An 18,485-nucleotide genomic window follows, 5' to 3' on the forward strand; every position below is an offset into this window, starting at 1 on the left:
GAAGGCATGCCATATAGCGAATAGTAGGACTTATATCAAATGAACACCAGGTATGCATGCCACATTATTATTGATTTAGATTATGTCACTCATGTCTTCACACTTATGGAATCACATTGGCTGTGTTACTTAACTATCCAGCCCATACAAGTATATATACACCCTACACTAACACCCAGGGGTGGATTGGCAATGTACCCTACCTGGAAACTTCCCAGTGGGCCGACTGCCTAAAGTATGCTGTGGGCCGGCATCATTTTAATTTTACAGCAGGACATGATAATGATAATGAGATCACAGCAGGGCCGCAAAGTGTATTGTACTGAGGGCGATGGCCGCCGCCGGCCCTGCTGTAATCTTATAATTATGCCCCATTGTGCCCACCCCTGCCTCTTATAATGAGCCAAAGCACACCCCTGTGCCTCTTGCTGTCAGGTCCTTTGACACCACACAGCAGGACAGAGATCACTGCTATGCCCTCCGAATGTCAAAGGACCTGTGGCTCCTCCCACTTCCAGTGTCAACGCGACTGACGCTGTGTCGTCCTCCCTACCCCTCCTGCTCCAGGACACAGGCCAGAAGGGGCTGCCTCATGTATGCAGAGAACGGCACTCAGGTGAGTTTTTTTTAGCCAGCCACTTGACAATGATGGGGCTTGGGGGTGGGGCACATTAGGTGGCTCTATAGGGACATTACTGGGGGCAGGGGGGCATTGCTATGACCACTATATGGACAGTACTGAGGGCAGGATGGGAATTACTGGAGGCTCTATATCGACATTACTGGGGGCAGGGGCATTGCTGTGGCCACTTTAGGGACATTACTGGGATGGGGACATTACTGAGGGCACTATAGGGATATTACAGGGAGCAGGGGGGGCATTACTGTGACCATTATTAGGACATTACTGGGCGTAGGAGGGGGCATTGCTGTGGCCACTATAGGGACATTGCTGTAGCAGGGGGGGCATTATGGGGGGCGCTATAGGGACATTACTGGGGGCAGGGGGGCATTACTGTGACCATTATAGGGATATTACTTGGGACAGGGGAGGGAATTGCTGTGGCCAGGGTAGGAATTATTATTACTGAGAGCACTGTGGGGCATCATTATTACTGGAGGTACAATATGGGGCATCATTATATTAGGGACACAAAACGGTACATAATATTAATGCCGGGGGCATTATTATTACATGAGATGGCATTTTTAATACTGGGGTGATATTAATACTGGGGGCACTGTGGGGATATCATTATTAAGGGGGGCACTGTGGGACATTGGTATTATTACGGCACTATTATTATTATTACTGGAGGAATTATAGGTGGCACGTTGTTGTTGCTGGGGAAGGCATTATTGTTGATGGCGGCACTATAGGGGGCATTATTTTGACAGTATATTATTTGGGGAACAAAGCAGGCTCAGTATTAGAGTAGCAGCAAGATGACAATGTTGGGGCACCATAATGGGGAGGATGATGGAAATTTGAGGACTCTAAGATGTCTGTGTGTCAAACTCTGCAGAGATGGAACATGGCTAGAAGATGTCATCATGTATTGTCTGGTCTTAACGGAAAAAATGAGGAAAGATAATGTCTATATCAGAGGAGACGTCACTGGATGTGAGAGGTATGTGACGCTGCACTCCCCTGTATGTATGGTAACGCTGAAAGACCAGTCAGAATGCTGAAGGTAGGGCTGGCTTTCTGCTGTTGCCTGTGTTTTAACTCTTCATGGAGGAGGAGGACAGGACATGGCAGTTAGCACTGGCCACCACAGAGGGGCAGCTTCTAGTGAAGTTTTTGGTTCTTTTGGAGCAGTATATTGTGCTGCACTGAGGCAAATAAAAAATTGTGGCATGATACTGACCCATTAGACCCACCTTCTGTCAATCTGGACCCGCCCACAACATAGGGCCAATTTTAGGTTTTCTTCCAGGGCCACTTTTAATTCCCAATATGTCCCTGCTAACACCCACTAAATCTCTACCTCCTGAGGAAGCTTGACTGCCAAACGCACGTTGGGGCGTGGTGGTGGTCTGCCTTTGTACAGGATGAATATTGCTGGTTAATACTATTATTTGCAATTGCTTATACTTACTATCTTTTTACCTTTATTGGTTTCTAGTTCTCCAGTAATCATGCTCATATACTAGTATTAGTATACATTATTAGTATTATTACCCTATAAAATCATGTTACTGATCTTGTACTTATTCCTGGTCTAGCTTCTATTTTAATTACAACTTTCCCAACCACCATTTATGTACTGCTTACAGAAATGACCCATGTCATTGTTAATTTCCATATACCTCTATTGTTTGTGTTAATTAGTATATGGTTATAATTACATAGTTTGGGGGAATTAGTTTTGGTGTTTATGTGAGGTACTGTATAGCCTCAGCCATTAGCTGGAGGGTTTTTTCACACCTAAAAAAAAAAAATGAAGTTGAATAACTTTGCAAATATTTTGTTTCCCTCATATGTGCAATCATATGCATTCTTTATTTGTTTACAGTTGGACTTCATTGTACTCTATCTATGCACAGATGACACAAAGGCTTTTTCAATGCATTGCCACCAGAATTGCTGCACTACATCAGCTATGCGCTTCTGCCCCTATTTCTCCTTCTACATCCAGGGTAGCTATCTATATACTTTCTTGTCCTCATGCCTCCCCCTGTATCCTTTTTTGTTCTATGTGTTGGGGATTTTCCATTCTGCTGGGAAGCATGTTTTTCCCCTCAGTCTAATACTCTTAATCGTATGCAGCCTTAATCCTAGACTACATATTAACTCCTATGCTATTATACAGACTAGAGGTGCCGTATGTATCCTGTTATTAAAGAGGTTCCTCAGGATAGGTAATCTACATTAGATTGTTAGGGGTCCAACTCCTGCCACCCCTACCGACCACCACATGCACAGCCACTATCCAATTGATGGCACTATGCTTGGTAAACTATGAGGAGGCCACAACGCTCACCAGAGTGCAGCACTTTTCTCAAACAGCTAATCAATGGGTGTGGTGGGAGTCTGTCTCCTCTGTAAATAATAGTACATACTAATGCTGAAAATAATTCTGAAATGTCATTGAAGTGTTGGCATTAGATGCATGCTTGATTTTTTTTATTTTTCAGAAACTCACTTGTGTATACAGTTATCTAACCATGAGTCTATGCTATTTTATCTTTTTTCTCACAATTTGGCAAAGGATGCTACAACTTCGAAAATGTCACAAATTAGTTTTTATTTGGCGAAGATGCAATCAATATCACCGCTTAACAATGATTTTACTACTGAGAGAAAAACATGTAATTTATACTAAAATGAGCTCACTGATTCCAAATATGAACTTGGAATTTTCCTGATTTTAAGTTATACATGCAAAGCCTATTCAGTTATAATATTAATGCATTATATTGGAATATTCCAATGGACATGTCCAGACCTGTCCAGACGCACTTAGGCTGATGTCAGCAGTACGTATATAAGGCAAGCTGGACAAATTTTGATAAAGTGATCTGTTATAGTGCTTTCAGTTTTGAAACTTAAAATGGATAAACACAAATGTGTTAATGATCCAGACAATTTCTGCTACATACAGTATGGGACAAATACATTACTTATGATGAGCGCAAGAATCTGACAGAGTGCATTTTGCTTACAAGTATAAGTCTGGGCTAACGCACTGGTTGAATGGTAAAAGGAAAGGAATGGCTTTTGCAGTGCTTATGGTTTGACGTAAGCAGAAAAATCACTATTCAGACTGTTACTTTTGCATGACTAAAATCGCCAGATAGTCAAAGAGAAACAAGTTACAAATTGTGTATCCTGACTGTGAGTCTGCTCTTAAACCAGTACCACACGATAATTTATTTTGGATTAATGAGTTGTTTGTAATGATTTATTACTTAATAAAGATTTGATATTCTATTCAGTGTCCCTTATGGTTTTTTCGGTGCAGTATCACACGATGTAGAGAATCCAGTGCCTGCTCATCCCACAGCACGAATGGCAATTGAAAAAGACGGTTCTGATCCTGATGAAGAAGATGTTGATTGTCACAATGTATTTCCTGATCCAGAACTAGGGATGAGCGAACTCGAACTGTATAGTTCGGGTTCGTACCGAATTTTGGGGTGTCCGTGACACGGACCCGAACCCGGACATTTTCGTAAAAGTCCGGGTTCGGGTTCGGTGTTCGTCGCTTTCTTCGCGCTTTTGTGACGCTTTCTTGGCGCTTTTTGAAAGGCTGCAAAGCAGCCAATCAACAAGCGTCATACTACTTGCCCCAAGAGGCCATCACAGCCATGCCTACTATTGGCATGGCTGTGATTGGCCAGAGCACCATGTGACCCAGCCTCTATTTAAGCTGGAGTCACATAGCGCCGCCCGTCACTCTGCTCTGATTAGCGTAGGGAGAGGTTGCGGCTGCGACAGTAGGGCGAGATTAGGCAGATTAACTCCTCCAAAGGACTTGATTAACTGATCGATCTGCAGCTGTGGATCATTGAGCTGCTGATCCTCAATTGCTCACTGTTTTTAGGCTGCCCAGACCGTTTGTCAGTCACATTTTTCTGGGGTGATCGGCGGCCATTTTGTGTCTTGTGGTGCGCCAGCACAAGCTGCGACCAAGTGCATTTAACCCTCAATGGTGTGGTTGTTTTTTGGCTAAAGCCTACATCAGGGTGAAGCTGTCACACCAAGTGCATTTAACCAGCAATAGTCTGTTCATTTTTTGGCCATATACAAAATCAGGGGCAAGCTGCGCCTGTCACCAAGTGCATTTAACCCTCAATGGTGTGGTTGTTTTTTGGCTAAAGCCTACATCAGGGTGAAGCTGTCACACCAAGTGCATTTAACCAGCAATAGTCTGTTCATTTTTTGGCCATATACTAAATCAGGGGCAAGCTGCGCCTGTCACCAAGTGCATTTAACCCTCAATGGTGTGGTTGTTTTTTGGCTAAAGCCTACATCAGGGTGAAGCTGTCACACCAAGTGCATTTAACCAGCAATAGTCTGTTTATTTTTTGGCCATATCCCAGTCTAATTCTGTCACTAAATCCATACCGGTCACCCAGCGCCTAAATACTAGGCCTCAAATTTATATCCAGCTAAATCTGTCCCTAGTGCTGTAGCTGGGCGAGTTATTTAGTGTCCGTTCAAGCACATTTCTTGTTCTGGGTTGAAATACAATTCCCAATTTAGCAATTTCATAATTTAGTGGTTTCTGCTATATCAGAGCTATTTGAAATCTATCCCTAAAAGGGTATATAATATTCAAGGTGCACATTGGGTCATTCAGAATAACTTCACACACACCCGCTACTGTGTATTTCCAAGTCTAATTCTGGCACTAAACCCATACCTGTCACCCAGCGCCTAAATACTAGGCCTCAAATTTATATCCCGCTAAATCTGTCCTTAGTGCTGTAGCTGGGCGAGTTATTTAGTGTCCGTTCAAGCACATTTCTTGTTCTGGGTTGAAATACAATTCCCAATTTAGCAATTTCATAATTTAGTGGTTTCTGCTATATCAGAGCTATTTGAAATCTATCCCTAAAAGGGTATATAATATTCAAGGTGCACATTGGGTCATTCAGAATAACTTCACACACACCCGCTACTGTGTATTTCCAAGTCTAATTCTGGCACTAAACCCATACCTGTCACCCAGCGCCTAAATACTAGGCCTCAAATTTATATCCCGCTAAATCTGTCCTTAGTGCTGTAGCTGGGCGAGTTATTTAGTGTCCGTTCAAGCACATTTCTTGTTCTGGGTTGAAATACAATTCCCAATTTAGCAATTTCATAATTTAGTGGTTTCTGCTATATCAGAGCTATTTGAAATCTATCCCTAAAAGGGTATATAATATTCAAGGTGCACATTGGGTCATTCAGAATAACTTCACACACACCCGCTACTGTGTATTTCCAAGTCTAATTCTGGCACTAAACCCATACCTGTCACCCAGCGCCTAAATACTAGGCCTCAAATTTATATCCCGCTAAATCTGTCCTTAGTGCTGTAGCTGGGCGAGTTATTTAGTGTCCGTTCAAGCACATTTCTTGTTCTGGGTTGAAATACAATTCCCAATTTAGCAATTTCATAATTTAGTGGTTTCTGCTATATCAGAGCTATTTGAAATCTATCCCTAAAAGGGTATATAATATTCAAGGTGCACATTGGGTCATTCAGAATAACTTCACACACACCCGCTACTGTGTATTTCCAAGTCTAATTCTGGCACTAAACCCATACCTGTCACCCAGCGCCTAAATACTAGGCCTCAAATTTATATCCCGCTAAATCTGTCCTTAGTGCTGTAGCTGGGCGAGTTATTTAGTGTCCGTTCAAGCACATTTCTTGTTCTGGGTTGAAATACAATTCCCAATTTAGCAATTTCATAATTTAGTGGTTTCTGCTATATCAGAGCTATTTGAAATCTATCCCTAAAAGGGTATATAATATTCAAGGTGCACATTGGGTCATTCAGAATAACTTCACACACACCCGCTACTGTGTATTTCCAAGTCTAATTCTGGCACTAAACCCATACCTGTCACCCAGCGCCTAAATACTAGGCCTCAAATTTATATCCCGCTAAATCTGTCCTTAGTGCTGTAGCTGGGCGAGTTATTTAGTGTCCGTTCAAGCACATTTCTTGTTCTGGGTTGAAATACAATTCCCAATTTAGCAATTTCATAATTTAGTGGTTTCTGCTATATCAGAGCTATTTGAAATCTATCCCTAAAAGGGTATATAAAATTCAAGGTGCACATTGGGTCATTCAGAATAACTTCACACACACCCGCTACTGTGTATTTCCAAGTCTAATTCTGGCACTAAACCCATACCTGTCACCCAGCGCCTAAATACTAGGTCTCAAATTTATATCCCGCTAAATCTGTCCTTAGTGCTGTAGCTGGGCGAGTTATTTAGTGTCCGTTCAAGCACATTTCTTGTTCTGGGTTGAAATACAATTCCCAATTTAGCAATTTCATAATTTAGTGGTTTCTGCTATATCAGAGCTATTTGAAATCTATCCCTAAAAGGGTATATAATATTCAAGGTGCACATTGGGTCATTCAGAATAACTTCACACACACCCGCTACTGTGTATTTCCAAGTCTAATTCTGGCACTAAACCCATACCTGTCACCCAGCGCCTAAATACTAGGCCTCAAATTTATATCCCGCTAAATCTGTCCTTAGTGCTGTAGCTGGGCGAGTTATTTAGTGTCCGTTCAAGCACATTTCTTGTTCTGGGTTGAAATACAATTCCCAATTTAGCAATTTCATAATTTAGTGGTTTCTGCTATATCAGAGCTATTTGAAATCTATCCCTAAAAGGGTATATAAAATTCAAGGTGCACATTGGGTCATTCAGAATAACTTCACACACACCCGCTACTGTGTATTTCCAAGTCTAATTCTGGCACTAAACCCATACCTGTCACCCAGCGCCTAAATACTAGGTCTCAAATTTATATCCCGCTAAATCTGTCCTTAGTGCTGTAGCTGGGCGAGTTATTTAGTGTCCGTTCAAGCACATTTCTTGTTCTGGGTTGAAATACAATTCCCAATTTAGCAATTTCATAATTTAGTGGTTTCTGCTATATCAGAGCTATTTGAAATCTATCCCTAAAAGGGTATATAATATTCAAGGTGCACATTGGGTCATTCAGAATAACTTCACACACACGCTTCTGTGCATTTCCAAGTCTAATTCTGTCACTAAATCCATACCGGTCACCCAGCGCCTAAATACTAGGCCTCAAATTTATATCCAGCTAAATCTGTCCTTAGTGCTGTAGCTGGGCGAGTTATTTAGTGTCCGTTCAAGCACATTTCTTGTTCTGGGTTGAAATACAATTCCCAATTTAGCAATTTCATAATTTAGTGGTTTCTGCTATATCAGAGCTATTTGAAATCTATCCCTAAAAGGGTATATAATATTCAAGGTGCACATAGGGTCATTCAGAATAACTTCACACACCCGCTACTGTGCATTTCCAAATCTAATTCTGTCACTAAACCCATACCTGTCACCCAGCGCCTAAATACTAGGCCTCAAATTTATATCCCGCTAAATCTCTCGTTACCGCTGTCCTGTTGTGGCTGGGAAAGTTATTTAGTGTCCGTCAAAGCACATTTTTTGTTCTGGGTTGAAATACAATTCCCAATTTAGCAATTTCATAATTTAGTCGTTTCTGCTATATCAGAGCTATTTGAAATCTATCCCTAAAAGGGTAGATCATATTGAAGGTGCACATAGGGTCATTCAGAATAACTTCACACACACGCTTCTGTGCATTTCCAAGTCTAATTCTGTCACTAAATCCATACCGGTCACCCAGCGCCTAAATACTAGGCCTCAAATTTATATCCCGCTGAATTTGAATACAATACATTGGGCCAAATAATATATTTGTTGTTGTGGTGAACCATAACAATGAGAAAAACATCTAGTAAGGGACGCGGACGTGGACATGGTCGTGGTGGTGTTAGTGGACCCTCTGGTGCTGGGAGAGGACGTGGCCGTTCTGCCACATCCACACGTCCTAGTGTACCAACTACCTCAGGTCCCAGTAGCCGCCAGAATTTACAGCGATATATGGTGGGGCCCAATGCCGTTCTAAGGATGGTAAGGCCTGAGCAGGTACAGGCATTAGTCAATTGGGTGGCCGACAGTGGATCCAGCACGTTCACATTATCTCCCACCCAGTCTTCTGCAGAAAGCGCACAGATGGCGCCTGAAAACCAACCCCATCAGTCTGTCACATCACCCCCATGCATACCAGGGAAACTGTCTCAGCCTCAAGTTATGCAGCAGTCTCTTATGCTGTTTGAAGACTCCGCTGGCAGGGTTTCCCAAGGGCATCCACCTAGCCCTTCCCCAGCGGTGAAAGACATAGAATGCACTGACGCACAACCACTTATGTTTCCTGATGATGAGGACATGGGAATACCACCTCAGCATGTCTCTGATGATGACGAAACACAGGTGCCAACTGCTGCGTCTTTCTGCAGTGTGCAGACTGAACAGGAGGTCAGGGATCAAGACTGGGTGGAAGACGATGCAGGGGACGATGAGGTCCTAGACCCCACATGGAATGAAGGTCGTGCCACTGACTTTCACAGTTCGGAGGAAGAGGCAGTGGTGAGACCGAGCCAACAGCGTAGCAAAAGAGGGAGCAGTGGGCAAAAGCAGAACACCCGCCGCCAAGAGACTCCGCCTGCTACTGACCGCCGCCATCTGGGACCGAGCACCCCAAAGGCAGCTTCAAGGAGTTCCCTGGCATGGCACTTCTTCAAACAATGTGCTGACGACAAGACCCGAGTGGTTTGCACGCTGTGCCATCAGAGCCTGAAGCGAGGCATTAACGTTCTGAACCTGAGCACAACCTGCATGACCAGGCACCTGCATGCAAAGCATGAACTGCAGTGGAGTAAACACCTTAAAACCAAGGAAGTCACTCAGGCTCCCCCTGCTACCTCTTCTGCTGCTGCCGCCTCGGCCTATTCTGCTGCTGCCGCCTCGGCCTCTTCCTCCGCCTCTGGAGGAACGTTGGCACCTGCCGCCCAGCAAACAGGGGATGTACCACCAACACCACCACCACCACCTCCGTCACCAAGCGTCTCAACCATGTCACACGCCAGCGTTCAGCTCTCCATCTCACAAACATTTGATAGAAAGCGTAAATTCCCACCTAGCCACCCTCGATCCCTGGCCCTGAATGCCAGCATTTCTAAACTACTGGCCTATGAAATGCTGTCATTTAGGCTGGTGGACACAGACAGCTTCAAACAGCTCATGTCGCTTGCTGTCCCACAGTATGTTGTTCCCAGCCGGCACTACTTCTCCAAGAGAGCCGTGCCTTCCCTGCACAACCAAGTATCCGATAAAATCAAGTGTGCACTGCGCAACGCCATCTGTGGCAAGGTCCACCTAACCACAGATACGTGGACCAGTAAGCACGGCCAGGGACGCTATATCTCCCTAACTGCACACTGGGTAAATGTAGTGGCAGCTGGGCCCCAGGCGGAGAGCTGTTTGGCGCACGTCCTTCCGCCGCCAAGGATCGCAGGGCAACATTCTTTGCCTCCTGTTGCCACCTCCTCCTTCTCGGCTTCCTCCTCCTCTTCTTCCACCTGCTCATCCAGTCAGCCACACACCTTCACCACCAACTTCAGCACAGCCCGGGGTAAACGTCAGCAGGCCATTCTGAAACTCATATGTTTGGGGGACAGGCCCCACACCGCACAGGAGTTGTGGCGGGGTATAGAACAACAGACCGACGAGTGGTTGCTGCCGGTGAGCCTCAAGCCCGGCCTGGTGGTGTGTGATAATGGGCGAAATCTCGTTGCAGCTCTGGGACTAGCCAATTTGACGCACATCCCTTGCTTGGCGCATGTGCTGAATTTGGTGGTGCAGAAGTTCATTCACAACTACCCCGACATGTCAGAGCTGCTGCATAAAGTGCGGGCCGTCTGTTCGCGCTTCCGGCGTTCACATCCTGCTGCTGCTCGCCTGTCTGCGCTACAGCGTAACTTCGGCCTTCCCGCTCACCGCCTCATATGCGACGTGCCCACCAGGTGGAACTCCACCTTGCACATGCTGGACAGACTGTGCGAGCAGCAGCAGGCCATAGTGGAGTTTCAGCTGCAGCACGCACGGGTCAGTCGCACTACAGAACAGCACCACTTCACCACCAATGACTGGGCCTCCATGCGAGACCTGTGTGCCCTGTTGCGCTGTTTCGAGTACTCCACCAACATGGCCAGTGGCGATGACACCGTTATCAGCGTTACAATACCACTTCTATGTCTCCTTGAGAAAACACTTAGGGCGATGATGGAAGAGGAGGTGGCCCAGGAGGAGGAGGAGGAGGAGGAGGAAGAGGGGTCATTTTTAGCACTTTCAGGCCAGTCTCTTCGAAGTGACTCAGAGGGAGGTTTTTGGCAACAGCAGAGGCCAGGTACAAATGTGGCCAGACAGGGCCCACTACTGGAGGACGAGGAGGACGAGGATGAGGAGGAGGTGGAGGAGGATGAGGATGAAGCATGGTCACAGCGGGGTGGCACCCAACGCAGCTCGGGTCCATCACTGGTGCGTGGCTGGGGGGAAAGGCAGGACGATGACGATACGCCTCCCACAGAGGACAGCTTGTCCTTATCCCTGGGCAGCCTGGCACACATGAGCGACTACATGCTGCAGTGCCTGCGCAACGACAGCAGAGTTGCCCACATTTTAACCTGTGCGGACTACTGGGTTGCCACCCTGCTGGATCCACGCTACAAAGACAATGTGCCCACCTTACTTCCTGCACTGGAGCGTGATAGGAAGATGCGCGAGTACAAGCGCACGTTGGTAGACGCGCTACTGAGAGCATTCCCAAATGTCACAGGGGAACAAGTGGAAGCCCAAGGCCAAGGCAGAGGAGGAGCAAGAGGTCGCCAAGGCAGCTGTGTCACGGCCAGCTCCTCTGAGGGCAGGGTTAGCATGGCAGAGATGTGGAAAACTTTTGTCAACACGCCACAGCTAACTGCACCACCACCTGATACGCAACGTGTTAGCAGGAGGCAACATTTCACTAACATGGTGGAACAGTACGTGTGCACACCCCTCCACGTACTGACTGATGGTTCGGCCCCATTCAACTTCTGGGTCTCTAAATTGTCCACGTGGCCAGAGCTAGCCTTTTATGCCTTGGAGGTGCTGGCCTGCCCGGCAGCCAGCGTTTTGTCTGAACGTGTATTCAGCACGGCAGGGGGCGTCATTACAGACAAACGCAGCCGCCTGTCTACAGCCAATGTGGACAAGCTGACGTTCATAAAAATGAACCAGGCATGGATCCCACATGACCTGTCCGTCCCTTGTCCAGATTAGACATTAACTACCTCCCCATAACCATATATTATTGGACTCCAGGGCACTTCCTCATTCAATCCTATTTTTATTTTCATTTTACCATTATATTGCGATGCTACCCAAAGTTGAATGAACCTCTCCTCTGCCTGTGTGCTAGGCCTAAATATATGCCAATGGACTGTTGCAGTGGTGGCTGACATGAAGCCTGATTCTCTGCTATGACATGCAGACTAATTCTCTGCTGACATGAAGCCAGATTGTCTGTTACGGGACCTCTCTCCTCTGCCTGGGTGCTGGGCCTAAATTTATGACAATGGACTGTTGCAGTGGTGGCTGACGTGAAGCCTCATTCTCTGCTATGACATGCAGACTGATTCTCTGCTGACATGAAGCCAGATTGTCTGTTACGGGACCTCTCTCCTCTGCCTGTGTGCTAGGCCTAAATATATGCCAATGGACTGTTGCAGTGGTGGCTGACGTGAAGCCTGATTCTCTGCTATGACATGCAGACTGATTCTCTGCTGACATGAAGCCAGATCCTCTGTTACGGGACCTCTCTCCTCTGCCTGTGTGTGTGCTGGGCCTAAATATATGCCAATGGACTGTTGCAGTGGTGGCTGACGTGAAGCCTCATTCTCTGCTATGACATGCAGACTAATTCTCTGCTGACATGAAGACAGATTCTCTGTTACGGGACCTCCCTCCTCTGCCTGGGTGCTGGGCCTAAATATATGCCAATGGACTGTTGCAGTGGTGGGTGACGTGAAGCCTCATTCTCTGCTATGACATGCAGACTAATTCTCTGCTGACATGAAGCCAGATTGTCTGTTACGGGACCTCTCTCCTCTGCCTGTGTGTGTGCTGGGCCTAAATATATGCCAATGGACTGTTGCAGTGGTGGCTGACGTGAAGCCTCATTCTCTGCTATGACATGCAGACTAATTCTCTGCTGACATGAAGACAGATTCTCTGTTACGGGACCTCCCTCCTCTGCCTGGGTGCTGGGCCTAAATATATGCCAATGGACTGTTGCAGTGGTGGCTGACGTGAAGCCTCATTCTCTGCTATGACATGCAGACTGATTCTCTGCTGACATGAAGCCAGATCGTCTGTTACGGGACCTCTCTGCTCTGCCTGTGTGCTAGGCCTAAATATATGCCAATGGACTGTTGCAGTGGTGGGTGACGTGAAGCCTCATTCTCTGCTATGACATGCAGACTGATTCTCTGCTGTCATGAAGCCAGATTGTCTGTTACGGGACCTCTCTGCTCTGCCTGTGTGCTAGGCCTAAATATATGCCAATGGACTGTTGCAGTGGTGGGTGACGTGAAGCCTCATTCTCTGCTATGACATGCAGACTGATTCTCTGCTGTCATGAAGCCAGATTGTCTGTTACGGGACCTCTCTGCTCTGCCTGTGTGCTAGGCCTAAATATATGCCAATGGACTGTTGCAGTGGTGGGTGACGTGAAGCCTCATTCTCTGCTATGACATGCAGACTGATTCTCTGCTGACATGAAGCCAGATTGTCTGTTACGGGACCTCTCTCCTCTGCCTGTGTGCTAGGCCTAAATATATGCCAATGGACTGTTGCAGTGGTGGCTGACGTGAAGCCTCATTCTCTGCTATGACATGCAGACTAATTCTCTGCTGACATGAAGCCAGATTGTCTGTTACGGGACCTCTCTCCTCTGCCTGGGTGCTGGGCCTAAATTTATGACAATGGACTGTTGCAGTGGTGGCTGACGTGAAGCCTGATTCTCTGCTATGACATGCAGACTGATTCTCTGCTGACATGAAGCCAGATCCTCTGTTACGGGACCTCTCTCCTCTGCCTGTGTGTGTGCTGGGCCTAAATATATGCCAATGGACTGTTGCAGTGGTGGCTGACGTGAAGCCTCATTCTCTGCTATGACATGCAGACTGATTCTCTGCTGACATGAAGCCAGATTCTCTGTTACGGGACCTCTCTCCTCTGCCTGTGTGTGTGCTGGGCCTAAATATATGCCAATGGACTGTTGCAGTGGTGGCTGACGTGAAGCCTCATTCTCTGCTATGACATGCAGACTAATTCTCTGCTGACATGAAGACAGATTCTCTGTTACGGGACCTCTCTCCTCTGCCTGTGTGTGTGCTGGGCCTAAATATATGCCAATGGACTGTTGCAGTGGTGGCTGACGTGAAGCCTCATTCTCTGCTATGACATGCAGACTAATTCTCTGCTGACATGAAGACAGATTCTCTGTTACGGGACCTCTCTCCTCTGCCTGGGTGCCGGGGCCTAAATATCTGAGAATGGACTGTTCCAGTGGTGGGTGACGGGAAGCCAGATTCTCTGCTATGGAACCTCTCTCCAATTGATTTTGGTTAATTTTTATTTATTTAATTTTTAATTTAATTCATTTCCCTATCCACATTTGTTTGCAGGGGATTTACCTACATGTTGCTGCCTTTTGCAGCCCTCTAGCTCTTTCCTGGGCTGTTTTACAGCCTTTTTAGTGCCGAAAAGTTCGGGTCCCCATTGACTTCAATGGGGTTCGGGTTCGGGACGAAGTTCGGATCGGGTTCGGATCCCGAACCCGAACATTTCCGGGATGTTCGGCCGAACTTCTCGAACCCGAACATCCAGGTGTTCGCTCAACTCTATCCAGAACAACTGGAGGGTCAGCCGCACTTGCTGAGCCAATCAGATTTAGATGATCTTGTAAGAGATCTGTCATTATCTAAAGAAAAGTCAGTGCTAGCTATTAGACTTCAAGAATAGAATTTGCCATAACGAGGCACCACAACTTTACACTTTTGTCATTGATAGTGTTGATTGAGCACCATAGTGCTTGGGTGCTCGGGGGCTCGGGCTAGGTGTTTTGTTTATGTTTTTGGTTTATGCATCCTGCCAGTTTTATTTCCACAGGTTGCATAAACCAAAACATAAACAAAATACCTAGCCTTGTCCAGGCTCTAACTAAACAGTAGGCCCCTCACTAGGACGGGGCTGAGCTTGCCTCAGTCCACCCAAAATAGACACACAGTCTGAACAGCAAACTGTGATACTTTCGGTTTTCCTTGCTCTGGACCTTTAGTGTCAGTGAGATGTGGCTTTTCTCACTCCCAGGAAAGTTCTAAGAAAGTGTGCTGCGAGCCTAGTTATCTAGCAACTCGCCATGTGGAGCTCAACAGGACCCAGGCTTAGGTTTTTAACCCCTTCCTAAATAGCACTCCTCAGTATATATTAGGAACAGTGATGGCCAGTTTGCCGTGTTCGCCCGCAAACACATGCGGGCTTCCATCTTGAATCACAAGTCCAGCGATGCACAGGTAAGTCCTTACCTGTGCTTGTGCCACGAGCTGGTCTGAAACAAATGCGGTCACCGGGAGCAGGCAGTTCCAAGAACAGCCACCGGGGGCCTTCATCGGGCTGTTCTCGGAACTGTCTGCTCCCGGTGACCGCATTTGTTTCAGACGGGCTCGCGGCACAGGCACAGGTAAGGACTTATCTGTGCATCGCCGGACTTGTGATTTAAGATGGCAGCCCGCATGTGTTCGCGGGCGAACACTGCAAACTGGCCATCACTGATTAGGAACCTGGGAGATACATATACATCCTCAACAACTTCACCCTGTGAGACACCACATTGGTTTAATGAAAATTGTTGTAATTGCACTTGATCGTGATGGAAATGGTTTGCTGTATTTGAAGGAGAAGTTTAGCACACTGAAAACTGATGCTAAAATAAAGGCCGGAATTTGTATTGGCCCCAAAATCAACAAACTAATGCATGATGACACATTCAACCCTCTGGAACTTGCAGCTAGTGATCCATTTGTGCCAGTAGTGCAGAACTTCCTTGGGTACAGATGAGCTGCAAACCATGCTGAATTAGTAGACAACATGCTTATAGCATATGAACAACTTGGCTGCCGAATGTCATTGAAAGTACATTCCCATCTTGACGTTTTCCCACCGAATTTGGGACACGTAAGTGACGAACATGGAGAGCGTTTCCATAAAGATATTTCATCAAAGGAGAACAGGTATCAAGGCCGCTGGAATCCCAACATGATGGGGGACTACTGCTGGTTTTTGCAACAGGAAAATATGAACATTCATAAATGCAAAAGCAGATGCCTGAAGCACTTTAAACAGTACTGGTCCTTGCTCACGTAAGACTTTTAAACTGAAAAACGAGACTTTTTGAAATGTTGTTATTCCATTCCATTTTCATACACTGTTTACTACGCAAACTTTGATGTAATTTTTGGAGCAAAACTCATTTTGTTCAAAATTATTCAATGGTTTCCAAGTGCTTAATTTATTTAGGCATAGCAAAATTTTGTGACATGTTACAATTCTGACTTCGGATTTGTAATCCGCACACTCAATTTAGTATAGGGCAAATGGTTTTGCCCAGTAGCAAGATTAAAAGTTTTTTTTTTGTTGTGTGGTATAATGTATCAACACTATTTAAAAGCCTAGGATGTGTTATCTCTCATTAACGGAAGTACTATTGAAGAGATCCCACTGCAGAGGGATAAGATATGCCCAACACAAATGAAAAAATTGCCTCCACCACCCATGTACAGTATTTGGAGTTGTAGGAAAGATATGGATACTAGATAAAAAAGTTAAATGTTACCTTTAAAAGACAAAAGAGAGCCTGGAGAACAAGGAAAACCAAATGGAAATAAAGAAAAGAAGATCTCAATTATGAAGATTAGTTAACAAAACCAACAGAGAAGAGAAGCCTCAAGCTAAATAAGATGTCTGTATACGAATATAACAGACCCTATAAAAACAGTATGATAAGTTATTCTTTTTACAGATCCCACAGAGAAATAATGGTCACTGCTTATGAATAAGAAAGTAAAATTTTGCCACAAAGTGTTACTTTACTGAACCGTGAAGTTACGGAACATGGCTGCAGAGAATTTGATAATGGTTGAAAGTATGGATAGTTTTAAGGATGGGGTTAGATATGTTCCTTGTAAAACGCAATATAAAGGATTATCGCTATTAATTCAGAATGTTTATCCAGAGATCTGTCCAATATCTACATCAAAAAAGCAAGAGTCAGGAAGGAGTTTTTGCCACTTTATGGTAAATTTGGTTTGTCATTTAAAGGACAGTTTTTGCATTCCTCTGGATTAAAGGGGTTCTCTTAAAGGGAATGTGTCATGAGAAAATGACATGCTTTTGAAATCACTTTTTTATGTTTAACTTTATGTCCCATTTTTTTTATATTATTTTTAATTTTACATGTCACTTTTTATATTTAGACTAAAACCAAAAATCATACAGTTTTCACACTGGCCACTATGTCTAATAATCTGTACAGATCACGCTACTGCAGTTAACTAATTCTAATCCTGCCTATAAGGATATCACTTCTGTGTATAGATAAGACAGGATCCACCATTCATAATAGGTGATTATCAGAGCTCATCTATTCTTTCCTTGTACAATGACCTCTGCACAGGTCACAGAACATGCCTAGATAACTCTCCCATTTAAGTCAATAGGGTCCTCTCCTGACCATCGTGCCTATGGCCCATGGGGCTGCCATAAAGCAATTTTTTTTAATGCTTTGTAAATGCTGTTAAAGGAAGTCTATCACCTAAAATGACCATTATACACCCCAAATATGATGATATCCATTACATTCCCCATTTTATAATCTTACCTTTCATATTGCTGTCCGTCGCTTATTCGCTCTTAAAAACACTTTTATTCCATATGCTAATCGGGTTCTGAAGGTGCCCAGGGGCGGCGTTTATGCGGCCGGTGCCCAGGCTCCACGGTGCTGTTCAAATCAAACCCCTCCCCTTTCACCCCTCTGGCCCGCCCTCGGTTCTTCAGATACCATCCTCCAGTCAATGACCAATCCGGCGCCTGCGCACTCCATTACTCACTAGGGCAGAGGCAGCAGAGCGTTTAATGCGCATGCGCCGGCCCGTACATCCCGATCTAGCCGGCGGAAGTAAACTGCCAAAATATCGGGATGTACGGGCCGGCGCATGCGCATTAAACGCTCTGCTGCCTCTGCCCTAGTGAGTAATGGAGTGCGCAGGCGCCGGATTGGTCATTGACTGGAGGATGGTATCTGAAGAACCGAGGGCGGGCCAGAGGGGTGAAAGGGGAGGGGTTTGATTTGAACAGCGCCGTGGAGCCTGGGCACCGGCCGCATAAACGCCGCCCCTGGGCACCTTCAGAACCCGATTAGCATATGGAATAAAAGTGTTTTTAAGAGCGAATAGGCGACGGACAGCAATATGAAAGGTAAGATTATAAAATGGGGAATGTAATGGATATCATCATGTTTGGGGTGTATAATGGTCATTTTAGGTGATAGACTCCCTTTAAGAACAACTCAGGCAAGATGGACGCCCCCATAATCATCTTCAGGAAAAACAAACAAAAAAAAAACTATAATCAGAAAATAAAAACAGATTAGAAAAAAGGAGATATGTTACTATCTGGTTTTAACTGGCAGAAATCATCTTTGATGACACATTTCCTTTAAATGTAAAAAAGAAGAAAAAATGCTCAGAATTATTTGAAATTATTTTAAAATGTGACCACTGCAGCCAATCATCTAATGTATTAGTCCT

This window comes from Bufo gargarizans, chromosome 3 (genome assembly GCF_014858855.1).
Source record: "Bufo gargarizans isolate SCDJY-AF-19 chromosome 3, ASM1485885v1, whole genome shotgun sequence".
Classification (NCBI taxonomy): domain Eukaryota; kingdom Metazoa; phylum Chordata; class Amphibia; order Anura; family Bufonidae; genus Bufo; species Bufo gargarizans.